At 47.3% G+C, this 18787-nt stretch overlaps 1 protein-coding gene across 2 annotated transcripts in view; it reads left to right on the top strand.

Annotated features, from left to right (window-relative positions):
* The first annotated feature begins 1784 nt into the window (after positions 1–1784).
* Positions 1785–18787, top strand: part of WSCD2 (WSC domain containing 2) — a 237435-nt gene continuing 220432 nt past the window's right edge. For both annotated transcript variants that reach the window (XM_075568128.1, XM_075568127.1), the window contains exon 1: positions 1785–2314. The gene's annotated coding sequence lies outside the window, so the exon portion shown is untranslated. The remainder of the gene's footprint in view (positions 2315–18787) is intronic.

Raw genomic sequence — 18787 nt, 5'->3', positions numbered from 1 at the left:
AGAGATTGTCCTTGACTCTCACAACTTGTCTTGAGCCCTGCCAGAAGAATCAGCAGAGCTACTTTCAAGACACATGAGAAACTTCTAAACCTGAATGCTGACAAAACCTGAGGAAAGGTAGCAACGCAGGAACAGAGAAGATTTTCCCTCCAAACCACAAGGAACAGATAAGACCTTCATTTATGAGACTTTATATATCTGCTTATTTCATGCTATATGTTTGGGGCTGGGAGACATGCTTATCTAAAGGGAGTGTGGACTGCATACAGTAGTATTTCACTAGAAATACTCCCAAAGTGAATAGAAGCTTTGTTTACCCCTTGTTTGGATGGTTTCCTGATGTTAAGGAAACAGGCGCAATAAAAGCCTTATTTAATTTCACTATAACCAGACTCCCTTGCATACCTCTGTGAGCGTCCGCCTACACCCTGCTCACTTAATGTAACCATGTATCTGTCATCATAACTCTGTGCCCGGGGCTTGCATGAAAACGAGCGGTAACTCTCACTGTATTACTTCCTGGTAACACATGTTATAAATAAAGAGTCTGGGGTTGCTAGTTTCTGGTATTAGATTGTATATGTTCCATAGTGTCCTCCTGTCCCTGTACGTATCCCTGTGCTAACATTACTTAGAAGTCCATGGGGAATATTGAGACACTGTATTATATTTCAATGTTGTGATACTACACCTGATGGAATAAGAGATTGATTCTCTGCATATCTCCTGTTGAGCAATACATTCTTTTCTATGAGCGCTGTGGGCCACACTACATTGTATATATTTTTTTTCTAAGGCTCCTACAAGTGTTATTAGAACAATACATGTCAAATGAATTCCAAATCTGAAGAGCTTACACTCCTTTAAGCCTTTGGCCCCGAGGGAAGGGGTGTTTTACTCCAACGGAGGGTACTCTTAAAGCAGCAATCTCCCCCCTCCTCCCCCCCCCCACCCCCCCATTTTTAGAATGTAAGAAAAATAAGAGATGGGTGCTGGGGTCATCCAATAGAACGCTGCCATGTCACGCTCTGGTGACATGGCAACTTCCTACTGGCCAGTGGAAGTGATGCTTGGATGGTGGCCATATTGATTTTCCAAAAGGGATCAGAAACACATAAAAAAAAGTAATTATCTCAGGAACCGGAGGAGGAAAAAAATCACAGTTTTGAGCCTGAGGATTCCCCCAAATCCAATACTGTCAAAATATCTTTACATTTTTTTTTAATTAGTGGGGGCACTGCTTTAAATAAATACAGTTCTTTTTATGACAGCACCAGGTCTTATTGTTGAATACACAGTTACAGAACCAATCGGATCTGCCAAGAATGTAATGCATTTGTTACTAGGGGCTTTCTGCCAAAAAAACTACTGTCACAAGAAGTAAATAGGTAAAAAATTGTGATAATATGAAAAAATGTCTCTTCTCTATACCAGATGATATATTAAATACATAATAATTATTTTATATATAAACACAGATCTCTACTTATTGTAAGTACATTACAGTGTGACCATTATGTTTACAATGTCTGATATTTTTCTGGCTTGCTAAGCACCCGTCAGAAGCATTTCATTTAATAAATGTCTGAGGCAGCTTTAAAATCTATAAACATCTATAATTTATATTTCATATTAGTCCTGTTCAGGAGCATAATAAATTGTCTCAGGACGAGTCTGCAAATGAAGAAGAAATCCAGCAGTGTTAGCATCCTCACAGCCACAAATGGTAGGTAGTTAATGAGTTAAGCAGTAGGCAGTGCTGTGGGCCTTTGAATATAGTGCAGCTGAGTGGAGCTGCAGCAAGGAGAGCAGAAAGCCTTACTGCACTGCCAGAGCACCTCACTGGCTGCAATTCCAGCCACTGAAGAAGACTTTTAACCCATCTTCTTTATTCGTGGACTCTGCTACGTAGGTGAGCTCATCATTTCAGCAAAGCAGAATGGAAACTGATGCTCTGAAATCCCAAATGTGATTTCTAGGAGAGGTTTCTGCAGACTTGCTGCTTGCACACTGCCATCATTCTGTGAGCTGTGACTTACTCTGAAGCACAAACACACACAGGCTGCTGCATTTTTTTTCCTGGATAAGCAGACTTTCTCATCTTACTCCTTTAAGGGATTTAAAAGGTACTTCCTCCTGAACAAGACATACAGCAGGGGGGGGAGAAAGAATTGGACAGTCCTTGACATCCACCTAGAAGGTAATGCAGCAGCAATTCACTGCACAAAGGTAGATGGATGCAATTGGAACTACTAACAAGGAAACTGCTAGTTGGGGACCAGTCTGGATGGAGTTGGGAAGGAGTACTTCACAGGTAACGATAATGATACTTTGCATACACTGCTAATTAAAGCTGCTTAATGATTAATCAACATAGAAATCAATGGGAAGAAAGAGGGGACTTCAGAGTGTTAGTGCTATTATTGCCAGGTTTAATGGGAAATAAAAGGATTAGAAGTAACACAGACAGCTCAGCTTACTGGCAAACTTTTATTGTCGAAGTAATTAATCATGTTTTCATTCCACAAATGTGACCACTATATATTGGTGGTTTATAAATGATTTATTGCCTTTTATTTTTAGTTCACAGTCTATGGATGGGAAAAGAGGGAGCTGTCGGTGTTACACATATCCACAAGGCATTCCCACAAAGATGAGCTATATTAATAGTGGCTCTTGAGAATAACATTTGCAGCATGTACTGTATACTGCCACAGGTTTTCATACTTCTGATAGAAGGAGAATAAATCCCTTTTGTATTTTACACCTAAAGCAGATAGAAATCAGGAAAAATAAAGCACCCTGGGATCCTGTTAGTCACAGCATGCTAGCAGGGGGACAGCAGAAGTAGCTGGGTTATGTATCCAACTAAGCATATGCCAAAGAATATGTTCAATATGTAAAAAAGAGTTTGGGTATGTCTTAGTGAAATGTGGTGGTACTTACACCAGAGAAGTATGAGAGATGAGTAAGTGTGTGACACAAGTTTCAGTGCTGTTCTGCATAACAACTGTGATAATCTCACTGAACTAAAGATGTGTGGTTGACAGGTGGGTATTGTAGAGAAGGCATTGAAAGCTGGTAAAGTCCCTACTATAACACGAGCCTGTCTCACACACTCCAGCAGCCCATGTACAGATTGATCCTTAATGCACCACTGATTTCCATACAGTGTGGACCCTGCTTCTAGCTGGTTTCATCTTGCAAAGAAATTTGGTCAAAACAAGAACAGTGTCATATGGACATACTGCCTGGCAGACTCATTTCTGGAGTCCTTCTGCTGCTACTCTAATTTGAACAGTCGTGCTCTAAGCTTCATTTGCTATTCAATGAACAGCAACCTGGTTTGTACTGTATATATTATTTGTATTAAATAACAATTAAGTAGCCAATGTATGTATTGCCTTAGTGTAACATTTCTGTAAAACTCCAGTAAATCATTTTGTAATAGAAAAATATAGCACCCCAATAAAGGCAATATATAAAGATCCAGTGGTTTGTTCTTATATACTGTAATGTATTCATATATGTGTGTGTTGCACAAAGATCTACAGCCAACTCTGAGATACAAAGTGTACATACAGAAAAATCACATAAGGAGAAATTGAAAATGCTTAACATACTGTATATTCACAGTGATCGCATTTGCACGATTCTAGATAGAATTTGTGCCTCTGGTTAGTTAATGAATATAATGAGTAGTCTTTAGCTAGATGCTGATACTGTAGGTGCTTTTAAGTCAATATTATACAGTAGCCCAACATTGCAAACTGCATGACACAGGTTTCTTTCTGGGCACATACTGTACAGTCAGATGAAAGAATTGTTTCCCTCCCAGCACAGTGGTATGTGGAATTCTTTCTGTAATAGAATATGAGAAGCAATAACTGTCACAGCTTCTGCTAATGTACAGAAAACTTCACGATGGAGATACTAACCTGGCATATGGCGGATCACAACTTCCAGATCTAACCACTTCACTACTGAAGGAGGTTAACATGTATTCAATTTACCTGTGTATACTGTGTAGCACAGCCAGAATGCTAGTTAGCTGCACTGGTACGTTGGAAACTAAAGGGATTATTATTCTAATATGACATGGATTATGTATTATTTTCTATAATATGATATTCTATAGATCCTTAATATTGGAGTATTTTTGCAATAATGCCAGTAAATGTTAGAGTTCTGCTCATGGCTATGCACGGTAATCAACTTTTGTCGGTAGACTTTATTCTTCTTACCAGTTTGATAACTGCTTTGTTTTTAAAGAAATCAATACATTTAATGCAAAATAGCACCGACTGGCATTAACCGTAAGTGCATGGTGGCTAATGCAAGGCACCTGGCAGATAGAATGGGGGAGCTTGAAATAATAGCCATATAGAGCAAAATGATATCATATGCATTATTAAAACATGGTGGAATTAAACTCTTTGACTGGGAAGTTCATTTTGAAGGGTTTTCTCTATTTTAAGGGATCAGGAAAATAGAAGAGGAGATGGAGAATCTTTATACGAAAAACAAGAGTTTAAACCTATTATAAGGGGAAAGCTTTATGAAAGGATTGGTGAAAATGTAGAGACTGTGGGTTGAAATTTGCAGTGGGAGAAAAAAGTACAAAGAACATTTTGGTTGGGATTTGCTATAAATCCCCAAATATTTGTGACATTGATGAAGACAAAATACTTTTGCAAATGGAATAGGCAGCAAAACTAGGTCACGGTGAAATTAAGGGAGATTTTAATTATCCGAACAACAACTGGAGTAATAAAATTAGCAATACAACTAAGGGAAACTGGTCTGCTAAAAGACAAAGACATGACCCAAATTATTGAGCTAATTAGGAAAGGTACATTATTGGACCTGGTAATATCAAACAACGTTGAAGTAATACAAATATACAAGCGAGGGAACATTTGGGAAAAAGTCACCATAACATGGTCTTATTTTTAATAATTGATCAAAAACAGTATTATATGGGATATACAACAAGCCAGACTTCATTCAACCATGGAAGAATCTCCAAAAACTGAATTGGGATGGTATTCTTGCAGCCACAAATATGGAAGATACCTGGACAATCTTTAAAACATTGTAAGATAAATACACTTATCAGTGTTTATTACCCTTGGATTATAAATATAAAAGAAACAAATCCAAACCAATGTGAGTAAATAAGAAGGTAGGGGACAATATAGAAAGGAAGAGGCCGTATTTTGATTGTTGGCATCAGAAGTGACATTGGCATCATATCAGAATTATAAGGAATGTAACAAAAGCTACAACAAAGGGGAAATCATATTAACAGAAACTGAAAAGGAAAAAAAATTGCAATGGAAGGTAAGATCAACTCTAAAAAGTTATTAAAGTACATTAATAACAAAACAATTTGAATAGAGAATACACTGTTACACCCTTTCAGTGTGAGCTGCACAGGCAAATAATTGTGTGTAAGGAGAAGGCAGAAGTATTGAACACTTTCTTTGTCTCTGTACTGTACATACCAAAGACGAGACAATAGCAAAAAAAAGTATTACAAGAGGAAGCAAGAACCTCAACATTACTAACGTTTGGTTAACACAGGGAAAAGTGCAACAGTGGCTTGATAAAATGAAGGTAAATAAAGCAAGCGGCCCTGTTGGCATGCACCCAAGGGTTCTTAAGGAGCTGAGTTCAGTGATAGCCAAACCCTTATATTTATTATTCAAGCACTCCATGTTCACATGCGCATTACCACAAGATTGCTGTAAAGTGGACATGGTGCCTATATTTAAAAAGGGAGCTAGATCACAACCAGGACATTACAGACCTGTAAGCCTGACATCAATAGAAGCTACTTGAAGGTTTATTAACGGATAATATTGATGAGTACCTTTTGGATAACATTATTAGTAATAGTCAGCATGGATTTCTGAGGGATAGGTGATGTTAAACTAACCTTATTAGTTTCTTTGAGGAGGTAAGTAGATATAGTAGGCCAGAGTAATGGTTGGTCTACTTAGATTGATTGATTTGGTCTACTTAGATTTTGCAAAGGATTTTGATACGGTGTCATACGAGGTTAGTGTACAAAATAAGTATAATTGGCCCATGTGAAAATATTTGCACCTGGATTGAAAAGTGATTGATGGATCGACAGCAGAGACTTCTCATAAATGGAGGCTTTTCAGATTGGGCTAAAGCTGGAGTACAGCAATTTAAGCTTCAGGACGGGGACCCCTGCTTTTTAACTTATTAATTAACGAACTTGAGGTTGGCATAGAGAACCCAATCTGCATCTTTGCTGATGACTCTAAATTATGTAAGGTACTGTAGTATAAATCAGCAGGATATCTTTTCTCTACAGAAGGACTTGGATAGGCCGGACGCTGGGGAAGGTAAATGGCAGATATGGTTTAATACAAATAAATGTGATTCTGTGCATTTAGGAAGCAGAGGTACTATGCTACGTGTAAAACTAAATGGGACAACATTAAGTCAATCCTTGAAGGAGACAGATTTAGGAAAGCTTGTAGACACAGGTTACTAATAATGCCTAATGTCAGGCAATAGCTGCAAAGGCTAATAAGATTTCTCAACTAAATTTGAACATACTGTAGGTTAACCTCAATGGACATATGTCTCTTGTCAACCCCACCTACTATGTTACTAGGTAATATACATCATGTTTGTGCTGGCTGTATACAAGTAGAGAGTAATTTATTACAATGTTAACCAAAAAGAAAACATACATGTATTGGGGAAAAGACACAGAGAATACCATTACTGTCTAAAGAGTTAAACATGTCAGGGCCATTCGGGGTCCTTCATTAGGCAGAGGAGATGATAGCAGGAGAATAGTACTGAATCTTTGAAGATCAAACCCATACAATCATTACAATATGCTATTAACTGACAGTTGTCAGAATGTCATTATGATTGATGCTTCCCTCACTTCTTACCCATTCATCATTACTGTAGGTTTCATGATCATACTGTACTACGGAAAATATTACACATTTCTATATACTGTAAACATTACTATAGATCATTTGTTGTTTTTGTTTTTTTTATGGTGTAAGCCATGTTCTCAGGATATACGTGATCATTTTAAAAACAGAAGAAGATTTAATACATGGACAATAAAACCTAAGGGAAGAATATGTGACCGTGGTATTTAAACCAGGTTCCCGTGTGTCACAGGCAGAGGTACTGTAGCTTCTTCTCGCCTTTGAAGCCAATAAACCTGGTTTGATTACCAGTGTCCCTTCGACCTTGTGACCTTCGGTAAATCACATCTCCCTGTGCCTCAGACACACAACAAATTAGATTGTAAGCTCTACAGGTCGGTGACTCATTGTTCCTGCAACATTCTATATACAGCACTGTGTACCCTATATAAGAAACAAATATTAGGGGAATTTTTGTTTTGATTATGTGGGCTGTACATAGAAAGTGTAGGACAGCAGTTTCCAACCTTTTTTTGGTTAAGGCAGCGGTGCGCAAATTGGGGGGCGGGAGATTCTTCTGAGGGGCACGGGCGGTTGCAGAGGCCCCGCGCTCTTCCCCCAAGCATTTAGTTTAATGCCGGGGGATCGCGTAAGGCCCCTGCAACACTCCACTTACCTTGTTTCAGCCATGGCAACGCATCAAATGATGCTGCGGGGCCATGTGACATCACATGCGTCAAATGACGCCACGGGTCATGTGACATTACATCACATGACCCCCGCAGCGTTATTTGATGCATCATTAGATGAGGGGGGGGCGCGACCGAGGAGGGAGTTTGCACACAGCTGGGTTAAGGAACCCTAAGTGAAATTCTAAGGAATCCCAACCCTCTCTAATAGCGCGTCTGAGATCAGATGCATTGTAAGGAACCCCAACCCTCTCTAATAGCGTGTCTGAGATCAGATGCATTGTAAGGAACCCCAACCCTCTCTAATAGCGCGTCTGAGATCAGATGCATTGTAAGGAACCCAACCCTCTCTAATAGCGCGTCTGAGATCAGATGCATTGTAAGGAACCCCAACCCTCTCTAATAGCGCGTCTGAGATCAGATGCATTGTAAGGAACCCCAACCCTCTCTAATAGCACGTCTAACATCAGATGCATTGTAAGGAACCCTAATTCTCTCTAATAGCGCGTCTGAGATCAGATGCATTGTAAGGAACCCCAACCCTCTCTAATAGCGCGTCTGAGATCAGATGCATTGTAAGGAACCCCAACCCTCTCTAATAGCGCGTCTGAGATCAGATGCATTGTAAGGAACCCCAACCCTCTCTAATAGCGCGTCTGAGATCAGATGCATTGTAAGGAACCCCAACCCTCTCTAATAGCGCGTCTAACATCAGATGCATTGTAAGGAACCCTAATTCTCTCTAATAGCGCGTCTGAGATCAGATGCATTGTAAGGAACCCCAACCCCCTCTAATAGCGCGTCTGAGATCAGATGCATTGTAAGGAACCCCAACCCTCTCTAATAACGCGTCTGAGATCAGATGCATTGTAAGGAACCCTAATCCTCTCTAATAGCGCGTCTGAGATCAGATGCATTGTAAGGAACCCCAACCCTCTCTAATAGCGCGTCTGAGATCAGATGCATTGTAAGGAACCCCAACCCTCTCTAATAGCGCGTCTGAGATCAGATGCATTGTAAGGAACCCTAATCCTCTCTAATAGCGCGTCTGAGATCAGATGCATTGTAAGGAACCCCGACCCTCTCTAATAGCGCGCCTGAGATCAGATGCATTGTAAGGAACCCCAACCCTCTCTAATAGCGCGTCTGAGATCAGATGCATTGTAAGGAACCCTAACCCTCTCTAATAGCGCGTCTGAGATCAGATGCATTGTAAGGAACCCCAACCCTCTCTAATAGCGCGTCTGAGATCAGATGCATTGTAAGGAACCCTAATCCTCTCTAATAGCTCGTCTGAGATCAGATGCATTGTGAGGAAGCCCAACCCTCTCTAATAGCGCGTCTGAGATCTATGAATACGGATCTCCCATAGCACTGAGTGTCTGAATATGAGTGCGGATCTCCCATTGCATGGGGTGTGTGTGTGTGTGTGTGAGTGTGGATCTCCCATGGCACGGGGTGAGTGTGTGAGTGTGGATCTCCCATGGCACGGGGTGTGTGTGTGTGAGTGCGGATCTCCCATGGCACGGAGTGTCTGTGTATGAGTGCGGATCTCCCATGGCACGGGGTGAGTGTGTGAGTGTGGATCTCCCATGGCACGGGGTGTGTGTGTGTGAGTGCGGAACTCCCATGGCACGGAGTGTCTGTGTATGAGTGCGGATCTCCCATGGCACGGGGTGTGTGTGTGAGTGCGGATCTCCCATGACACGGAGTGTCTGTGTATGAGTGTGGATCTGTGGATTAAGGTTGTGCACGCAGTCAAACAAAAAGGGAGGAAGTGGGGTACTTAACCGCCGGTGCGCTGGTTCTGGGGAGCTCCTGATGTCCCAAATAGATCCAGTGAAAAAGAAGAATCAGGCACACGGTCTTAATCATCAAATGAAAAGGGGTTTAATATGCCAAGGAATCCAACGTTTCGGCAGTAATACTGCCTTTCTCAAGGTGTAGGCTGCGGTGTGAGTGTGTGAGTGCGGATCTCCCATGGCACGGGGTGTGTGTGTGTGAGTGCGAATCTCCCATGGCACGGGGTGTGAGTGTGTGAGTGCGGATTTCCCATGGCACGGGGTGTGTGTGAGTGTGGATCTCCCATGGCACGGGGTGTGAGTGTGGATCTCCAATGGCACGGGGTGTGTGTGTGAGTGTGGATCTCCCATGGCACAGGGTGTGTGTGTGAGTGTGGATCTCCCATGGCACGGGGTGTGAGTGTGTGAGTGCGGATCTCCCATGGCATGGGGTGTGTGTGTGTGAGTGTGGATCTCCCATGGCACGGGGTGTGTGTGTGTGTGAGTGCGGATATCCCATGACACGGGGTGTGTGTGTATGAGTGTGGATCTCCCATGGCACGGAGTGTCTGTGTATGAGCGTGGATCTCCCATGGCACAGGGGGTGTGTGTATGAGTCTGGATCTCCCATGGCACGGAGTGTCTGTTTATGAGTGCGGATCTCCCATGGCACGGAGTGTGTGTGTGTGTGTGTGTGTGAGTGCGGATCTCCCATGGCACGGGGTGTGTGAGTGTGGATCTCCCCTGGCACGGGGTGTGTGTGTGAGTGCGGATCTCCCATGGCACGGAGTGTGTGTGTGTGTGTGAATGTGGATCTCCCATGGCACGGGGTGAGTGTGTGTGAGTGCGGATCTCCCATGGCACGGGGTGTGTGTGTGTGAGTGCGGATCTCTCATGGCACGGGGTGTGTGTGTGTGAGTGCGGATCTCTCATGGCACGGGGTGTGTGTGTGAGTGCGGATCTCCAATGGCACGGGGTGTGTGTGAGTGCGGATCTCCCATGGCACGGGGTGTGTGTGTGAGTGCGGATCTCCAATGGCACGGGGTGTGTGTGTGTGAGTGCGGATCTCTCATGGCACGGGGTGTGTGTGTGTGTGAGTGCGGATCTCTCATGGCCAGGGGTGTGTGTGTGAGTGCGGATCTCCAATGGCAAGGGGTGTGTGTATGTGAGTGTGGATCTGCCATGGCACGGGGTGTGTGTGTGTGAGTGAGGATCTCCCATGGCATGCGGTGTGTGTGTGTGAGTGCGGATCTCCCATGGCACAGGGTGTGTGTGTGTGAGTGCGGATCTCCCATGGCACGGGGTGTGTGTGTGACTGCGGATCTCCCATGGCACGGGGTGTGTGTGTGTGAGTGCAGATCTCCCATGGCACGAGGTGTGTGTGTGTGAGTGCGGCTCTCCCATGGCACGGGGTGTGTGTGTGTGTGAGTGTGGATCTCCCATGGCACGGGGTGTGTGTGTGTGAGTGTGGATCTCCCATGGCACGGGGTGTGTGTGTGTGAGTGCGGCTCTCCCATGGCACGGGGTGTGTGTGTGTGAGTGTGGATCTCCCATGGCACGGGGTGTGTGTGTGTGAGTGTGGATCTCCCATGGCACAGGGTGTGAGTGTGTGAGTGCGGCTATCCCCTGGCACGGGGTGTGTGTGTGTGAGTGCGGCTCTCCCATGGCACGGGGTTTGTGTGTGTGTGAGTGTGGATCTCCCATGGCACGGGGTGTGTGTGTGTGTGTGTGTGTGTGTGTGAGTGCGGCTCTCCCATGGCACGGGGTGTGTGTGTGAGTGCGGATCTCCCATGGCACGGGGTGTGTGTGTGTGAGTGCAGATCTCCCATGACACGGGGTGTGTGTGTGTGAGTGCGGATCTCCCATGGCACGGGGTGTGTGTGTGTGAGTGCGGATCTCCCATGGCACGGGGTGTGTGTGTGAGTGCGGATCTCCCATGGCACGGGGTGTGTGTTTATGAGTGCAGATCTCCCATGGCACGGGGTGTGTGTGTGTGAGTGCGGATCTCCCATGGCACGGGGTGTGTGTGTGAGTGCGGATCTCCCATGGCACGGGGTGTGTGTGTGTGAGTGCGGCTCTCCCATGGCACAGGGTGTGTGTGTGTGAGTGTGGATCTCCCATGGCACAGGGTGTGTGTGTGTGTGAGTGCGGCTCTCCCATGGCACGGGGTGTGTATGTGTGTGAGTGCGGATCTCCCATGGCACGGGGTGTGTGTGTGTATGAGTGCGGATCTCCCATGGCATGGGGTGTGTGTGTGTGAGTGCGGATCTCCCATGGCATGGGGTGTGTGTGTGTGAGTGCGGATCTCCCATGGCACGGGGTGTGTGTGTGTGAGTGCGGCTCTCCCATGACATGGGGTGTGTGTGTGTGAGTGCGGCTCTCCCATGGCACAGGGTGTGTGTGTGTGTGAGTGCGGCTCTCCCATGGCACAGGGTGTGTGTGTGTGTGAATGCGGCTCTCCCATGGCACGGGGAGTGTCTGTGTATGAGTGCGGATCTCCCATGGCATGGGGTGTGTGTGTTTGAGTGCGGCTCTCCCATGGCACGGGGTGTGTGTGTGTGAGTGCGGCTCTCCCATGGCACGGGGTGTGTGTGTGTGTGAGTGTGGATCTCCCATGGCACGGGGTGTGTATGTGTGTGAGTGCGGATCTCCCATGGCACGGGGTGTGTGTGTGTGAGTGCGGCTCTCCCATGGCACGGGGTGTGTGTGTGTGAGTGCGGCTCTCCCATGGCACGGGGTGTGTGTGTGTGAGTGCGGCTCTCCCATGGCACGGGGTGTGTGTGTGTGAGTGCGGATCTCCCATGGCACGGGGTGTGTGTGTGTGAGTGCGGCTCTCCCATGGCACGGGGTGTGTGTGTGTGAGTGCGGCTCTCCCATGGCACGGGGTGTGTGTGTGTATGAGTGCGGATCTCCCATGGCACGGGGTGTGTGTGTGTGAGTGCGGATCTCCCATGGCACGGGGTGTGTATGTGTGTGAGTGCGGATCTCCCATGGCACGGGGTGTGTGTGAGTGCGGATCTCCCATGGCACGGGGTGTGTGTGTGTGAGTGCGGCTCTCCCATGGCACAGGGTGTGTGTGTGTGAGTGTGGATCTCCCATGGCACGGGGTGTGTGTGTGTGAGTGCGGATCTCCCATGGCACGGGGTGTGTATGTGTGTGAGTGCGGCTCTCCCATGGCACGGAGTGTGTGTGTGTGAGTGCGGCTCTCCCATGGCACGGGGTGTGTGTGTGTGAGTGCGGCTCTCCCATGGCACGGGGTGTATGTGTGTGTGAGTGCGGGTCTCCCATGGCACGTGGTGAGTGTGGGTGTGAGTGCGGATCTCCCATGGCACGGGGTGAGTGTGTATGAGTGCGGATCTCCCATAGCACGGGGTGTGTGTGTGAGTGCGGATCTCCCATGGCACGGGGTGTATGTGTGTGTGAGTGCGGGTCTCCCATGGCACGGGGGGTGTGTGTGTGTGTGTGAGTGCGGATCTCCCATGGCACGGGGTGAGTGTGTATGAGTGCGGATCTCCCATGGCACGGGGTGTGTGTGTGAGTGCGGATCTCCCATGGCACAGGGTGTGTGTGTGAGTGCGGATCTCCCATGGCACAGGGTGTGTGTGAGTGCGGATCTCCCATGGCACAGGGTGTGTGTGTGTGTGTGTGTGAGTGCGGATCTCCCATGGCACAGGGTGTGTGTGTGAGTGCGGATCTCCCATGGCATGGGGTGTATGTGAGTGCGGATCTCCCATGGCACCGGGTGTGTGTGTGTGTGTGTGAGTACGGATCTCCCATGGCACGGGGTGTGTGTGTGTGTGAGTGCGGATCTCCCATGGCACCGGGTGTGTGTGTGTGAGTACGGATCTCCCATGGCACGGGGTGAGTGTGGGTGTGAGTGCGGATCTCCCATGGCACAGGGTGTGTGTGTGTGAGTACGGATCTCCCATGGCACGGGGTGAGTGTGGGTGTGAGTGCGGATCTCCCATGGCACAGGGTGTGTGTGTGGGTGTGAGTGCGGATCTCCCATGGCACGGGGTGTGTGTGTGTGTGTGAGTGCGGATCTCCCATGGCACCGGGTGTGTGTGTGTGTGTGAGTACGGATCTCCCATGGCACGGGGTGTGTGTGTGTGTGAGTGCGGATCTCCCATGGCACCGGGTGTGTGTGTGTGTGTGAGTACGGATCTCCCATGGCACGGGGTGAGTGTGGGTGTGAGTGCGGATCTCCCATGGCACAGGGTGTGTGTGTGTGTGTGTGAGTACGGATCTCCCATGGCACGGGGTGAGTGTGGGTGTGAGTGCGGATCTCCCATGGCACAGGGTGTGTGTGTGGGTGTGAGTGCGGATCTCCCATGGCACAGGGTGTGTGTGTGTGTGTGAGTACGGATCTCCCATGGCACGGGGTGAGTGTGGGTGTGAGTGCGGATCTCCCATGGCACAGGGTGTGTGTGTGTGTGTGTGAGTACGGATCTCCCATGGCACGGGGTGAGTGTGGGTGTGAGTGCGGATCTCCCATGGCACAGGGTGTGTGTGTGGGTGTGAGTGCGGATCTCCCATGGCACGGGGTGTGTGTGTGTGTGTGAGTGCGGATCTCCCATGGCACCGGGTGTGTGTGTGTGTGAGTACGGATCTCCCATGGCACGGGGTGTGTGTGTGTGTGAGTGCGGATCTCCCATGGCACCGGGTGTGTGTGTGTGTGTGAGTGCGGATCTCCCATGGCACAGGGTGTGTGTGTGTGTGTGAGTACGGATCTCCCATGGCACGGGGTGAGTGTGGGTGTGAGTGCGGATCTCCCATGGCACAGGGTGTGTGTGTGGGTGTGAGTGCGGATCTCCCATGGCACCGGGTGTGTGTGTGTGAGTACGGATCTCCCATGGCACGGGGTGAGTGTGGGTGTGAGTGCGGATCTCCCATGGCACAGGGTGTGTGTGTGTGTGTGAGTACGGATCTCCCATGGCACGGGGTGAGTGTGGGTGTGAGTGCGGATCTCCCATGGCACAGGGTGTGTGTGTGGGTGTGAGTGCGGATCTCCCATGGCACCGGGTGTGTGTGTGTGTGTGAGTGCGGATCTCCCATGGCACCGGGTGTGTGTGTGTGTGTGAGTACGGATCTCCCATGGCACCGGGTGTGTGTGTGTGTGAGTGCGGATCTCCCATGGCACCGGGTGTGTGTGTGTGTGTGAGTGCGGATCTCCCATGGCACAGGGTGTGTGTGTGTGTGTGTGAGTACGGATCTCCCATGGCACGGGGTGAGTGTGGGTGTGAGTGCGGATCTCCCATGGCACAGGGTGTGTGTGTGGGTGTGAGTGCGGATCTCCCATGGCACGGGGTGTGTGTGTGTGTGTGAGTGCGGATCTCCCATGGCACCGGGTGTGTGTGTGTGTGTGAGTACGGATCTCCCATGGCACGGGGTGTGTGTGTGTGTGAGTGCGGATCTCCCATGGCACCGGGTGTGTGTGTGTGTGTGAGTGCGGATCTCCCATGGCACAGGGTGTGTGTGTGTGTGTGAGTACGGATCTCCCATGGCACGGGGTGAGTGTGGGTGTGAGTGCGGATCTCCCATGGCACAGGGTGTGTGTGTGGGTGTGAGTGCGGATCTCCCATGGCACGGGGTGTGTGTGTGTGTGTGAGTGCGGATCTCCCATGGCACCGGGTGTGTGTGTGTGTGTGAGTACGGATCTCCCATGGCACGGGGTGTGTGTGTGTGTGAGTGCGGATCTCCCATGGCACCGGGTGTGTGTGTGTGTGTGAGTGCGGATCTCCCATGGCACAGGGTGTGTGTGTGTGTGTGAGTACGGATCTCCCATGGCACGGGGTGAGTGTGGGTGTGAGTGCGGATCTCCCATGGCACAGGGTGTGTGTGTGGGTGTGAGTGCGGATCTCCCATGGCACGGGGTGTGTGTGTGTGTGTGTGAGTGCGGATCTCCCATGGCACCGGGTGTGTGTGTGTGTGTGAGTACGGATCTCCCATGGCACGGGGTGTGTGTGTGTGTGAGTGCGGATCTCCCATGGCACCGGGTGTGTGTGTGTGTGTGAGTGCGGATCTCCCATGGCACAGGGTGTGTGTGTGTGTGTGAGTACGGATCTCCCATGGCACGGGGTGAGTGTGGGTGTGAGTGCGGATCTCCCATGGCACAGGGTGTGTGTGTGTGAGTGCGGATCTCCCATGGCACAGGGTGTGTGTGTGTGAGTGCGGCTCTCCCATGGCACCGGGTGTGTGTGTGTGAGTGCGGATCTCCCATGGCACAGGGTGTGTGTGTGTGTGTGTGTGTGAGTACGGATCTCCCATGGCACGGGGTGAGTGTGGTTGTGAGTGCGGATCTCCCATGGCACAGGGTGTGTGTGTGTGAGTGCGGATCTCCCATGGCACAGGGTGTGTGTGTGTGAGTGCGGCTCTCCCATGGCACCGGGTGTGTGTGTGTGAGTGCGGATCTCCCATGGCACAGGGTGTGTGTGTGAGTGCGGATCTCCCATGGCACAGGGTGTGTGTGTGGGTGCGGCTGCAGACATAGTCAGCCTGCTCTGTGTCATCAGTGAATGAATGTGTAAAACGGAGTAAAGTTTGCTTTGTATCTTTCATTGTGTGTGTGTGTATGTATGTATGAGTTTATACAATATACAGGCATACCCCGCATTAACGTACGCAATGGGACCGGAGCATGTATGTAAAGCGAAAATGTACTTAAAGTGAAGCACTCCCTTTTTCCCACTTATTGATGCTTGTACTGTACTGAAATCGTTTTATACGTGCATAACTGATGTAAATAACGCATTTGTAACAGGCTCTATAGTCTCCCTGCTTGCGCACAGCTTCGGTACAGGTAGGGAGCCGGTATTGCTGTTCAGGACGTGATGACAGGCGCATGCGTGAGCTGCCGTTTGCCTATTGGGCGATATGTACTTACTCGCGAGTGTACTTAAAGTGAGTGTACTTAAAGCGGGATATGCCTGTATCAATAAGTGCATGCTTGTATGTGTGTATATATGTATGTATGCATAAGAGAATGCATATCTAACTTGTTTAAGGATTAAATGTTGAGTACAAGTTCTATACTTGGCCCCTGCAATCTGTTACCCCCGTCTAACACTGCAAGGTCTGGCATTTCAAGAATCTCACCAAACACAATTCTCACAATCATAAACATCATACATACACTAGATGCCATATGAGATTTCAATACTGTTGATAAGCTTCAAGTAGAGGTACATATACCCTGCTGATCTGCCCAGTACCATTCCAGTAATCTTTGTTTTCACCTCCTGGAATGATGCGCTCCTGTAAAATCACATGGCTTTTCCTGCCTTATGTAGCTCTCTAAAATCCTATTATGATGGAATAAAGAACTCCAAAGCTTTTAATTGACTCATGTCCTCTTACCGTGTCTTCTCCTTCTTACATATCTATCCTTTTAATGCTCTTTTGTCTGATGGTAACAGAAATGGCCAATTATTAGTCTAATTGTTCTATTTTGCCATTAGGCAATACATTCTATCGATACCCATAAACCATTATGGTCAAAAAATGATTCAGTTAGTCGTGATTGAAGAGCTTTGATTGAAAACTTTGCAGAAATAAAAGTACTGTATAGTATTTCAACCATAGGGCATCTGAACATATACAATTCTGTAGATGCAGACAAAGCCTGATCTTAAAATCAATTTGACTTTACTTTGCAGTAACATCCCATAGCTCCGAGCTCTCTGTATTATTCACACAGTAAGTGCGAGTTCAGTAAATTGTAGAGAAAAGCAGTGTTGTAACTGAGACACAAATCATACTGTATGCTAAAAATCTTTGGAAGTCCATTCTATGCAGATGATGACTTCTCTAAACCATTCCCTGCCAATGTAATCAGGATACAGGCGTCATTGTTCCCTCTGGTCGTAGATAGAAGGACTCTGTATATCGTTATATTCAACTCCAACATTGCTATTCTGCCTAATGAAAGCTGTGATATTGTGAGTTATGTGATATATTTTAGTATCTGGCAGAACAATATGACATGCTGCATCTTCCGTTGTTATACCAGTCCACATTATAATTATATACACCATTATAATGTGCACCAGTATATAGAAATGAACATTAAGTCCCAGATTACAGTAGCCAATGTTATTGCAACTTGTGGCTCGCTGCATCAGCCGCGCATAAGAAGGGAGTGAGGGTACCACACCCCTGGGAGTGCGCCATCGGTAATTTACAGTAAGACTCCGTATTAAATTCATTAACAACTTTCTTACATTTGATACAATCACAGCAGAAAATGGTACAGTATTCTAATTATAGGCATACTCCGCATTAACGTACGCAATGGGAACGGAGCATGTATGTAACTATGTAACACAAGCATATCCCGCATTAACGTACGCAATGGGACCGGAGCATGTATGTAACTATGTAACACAGGCATATCCCGCATTAACGTACGCAATGGGACCGGAGCATGTATGTAAAGCGAAAATGTACTTAAAGTGAAGCACTACCTTTCCCCACTTATCGATGCATGTACTGTACTGCAATCGTCATATACGTGCAAAACTGATGTAAATAACGCATGTGTAACAGGCTCTATAGTCTCCCCGCTTGCGCACAGCTTCGGTACAGGTAGGGAGCCGGTATTGCTGTTCAGGACGTGCTGACAGGCGCATGCGCGAGCTGACGTTTGCCATTGTGTGATATGTCCTTACTCGCGAGTGTACTTAAAGTGAGTGTCCTTAAACCGGGGTATGCCTGTATAGCACACTTTTGCATAGATACACAACCTACATGTATTATGAAAGTAATGGCAATGTAGGTAATTTCATTAAACTCAATCTGTTAAGCATCGAAGGAAAGGTTTATACAATACTTGCCGCATGAGTAGAAAGGGAGAGGGGATTTTAACACATATTCAGATGTAGCCAGACTCACTGTCCACAGACACAACTCTGCTACTCCTGGGACAGTGAAAGCCTCGGCTGCCGGTGGGGGGGTCCATTCTATCCTCATGGAGAGATGTCCCGAATCCGGATGAGGCAATGGTTAGGATTCCATGGCTTACCCCGGCAGCACAACCAGATGGTCTGCCGATGTCTGTATTTCCATAAGAAGAGAGTGCACCTGTAAGTTTGTAATTGAAGAACTAGTGGTACCATAGGTTTGTAAATTGAACAAAAAAACGTTGGTGCTCTGTAAGCCCCTAGTTCCATCGTACCTCGACCTCTGGATAAAAAAATATATAAAACTGCGCGACAGATCACTGATTAGAATATAACAAGTGAAAACAAGACAACAATAAATAAACAAATCCTTATCTGTCTCTGCAGCTCAGGTTCACTCTCTCACCCAGGCAGAAAACAAAGAATCCAGGAAGGTTGAAACTATAGCGCTGGGAAAGAAAAGACAGAACATAGTGAGATCTTTGGGG

The sequence above is a fragment of the Ascaphus truei genome, chromosome 13, assembly GCF_040206685.1.
Source record: "Ascaphus truei isolate aAscTru1 chromosome 13, aAscTru1.hap1, whole genome shotgun sequence".
Lineage (NCBI taxonomy): Eukaryota > Metazoa > Chordata > Amphibia > Anura > Ascaphidae > Ascaphus > Ascaphus truei.
The sequence above is the reverse complement of the archived record's forward strand: the minus strand, read 5'-3'. Positions and strand labels throughout refer to the sequence as shown.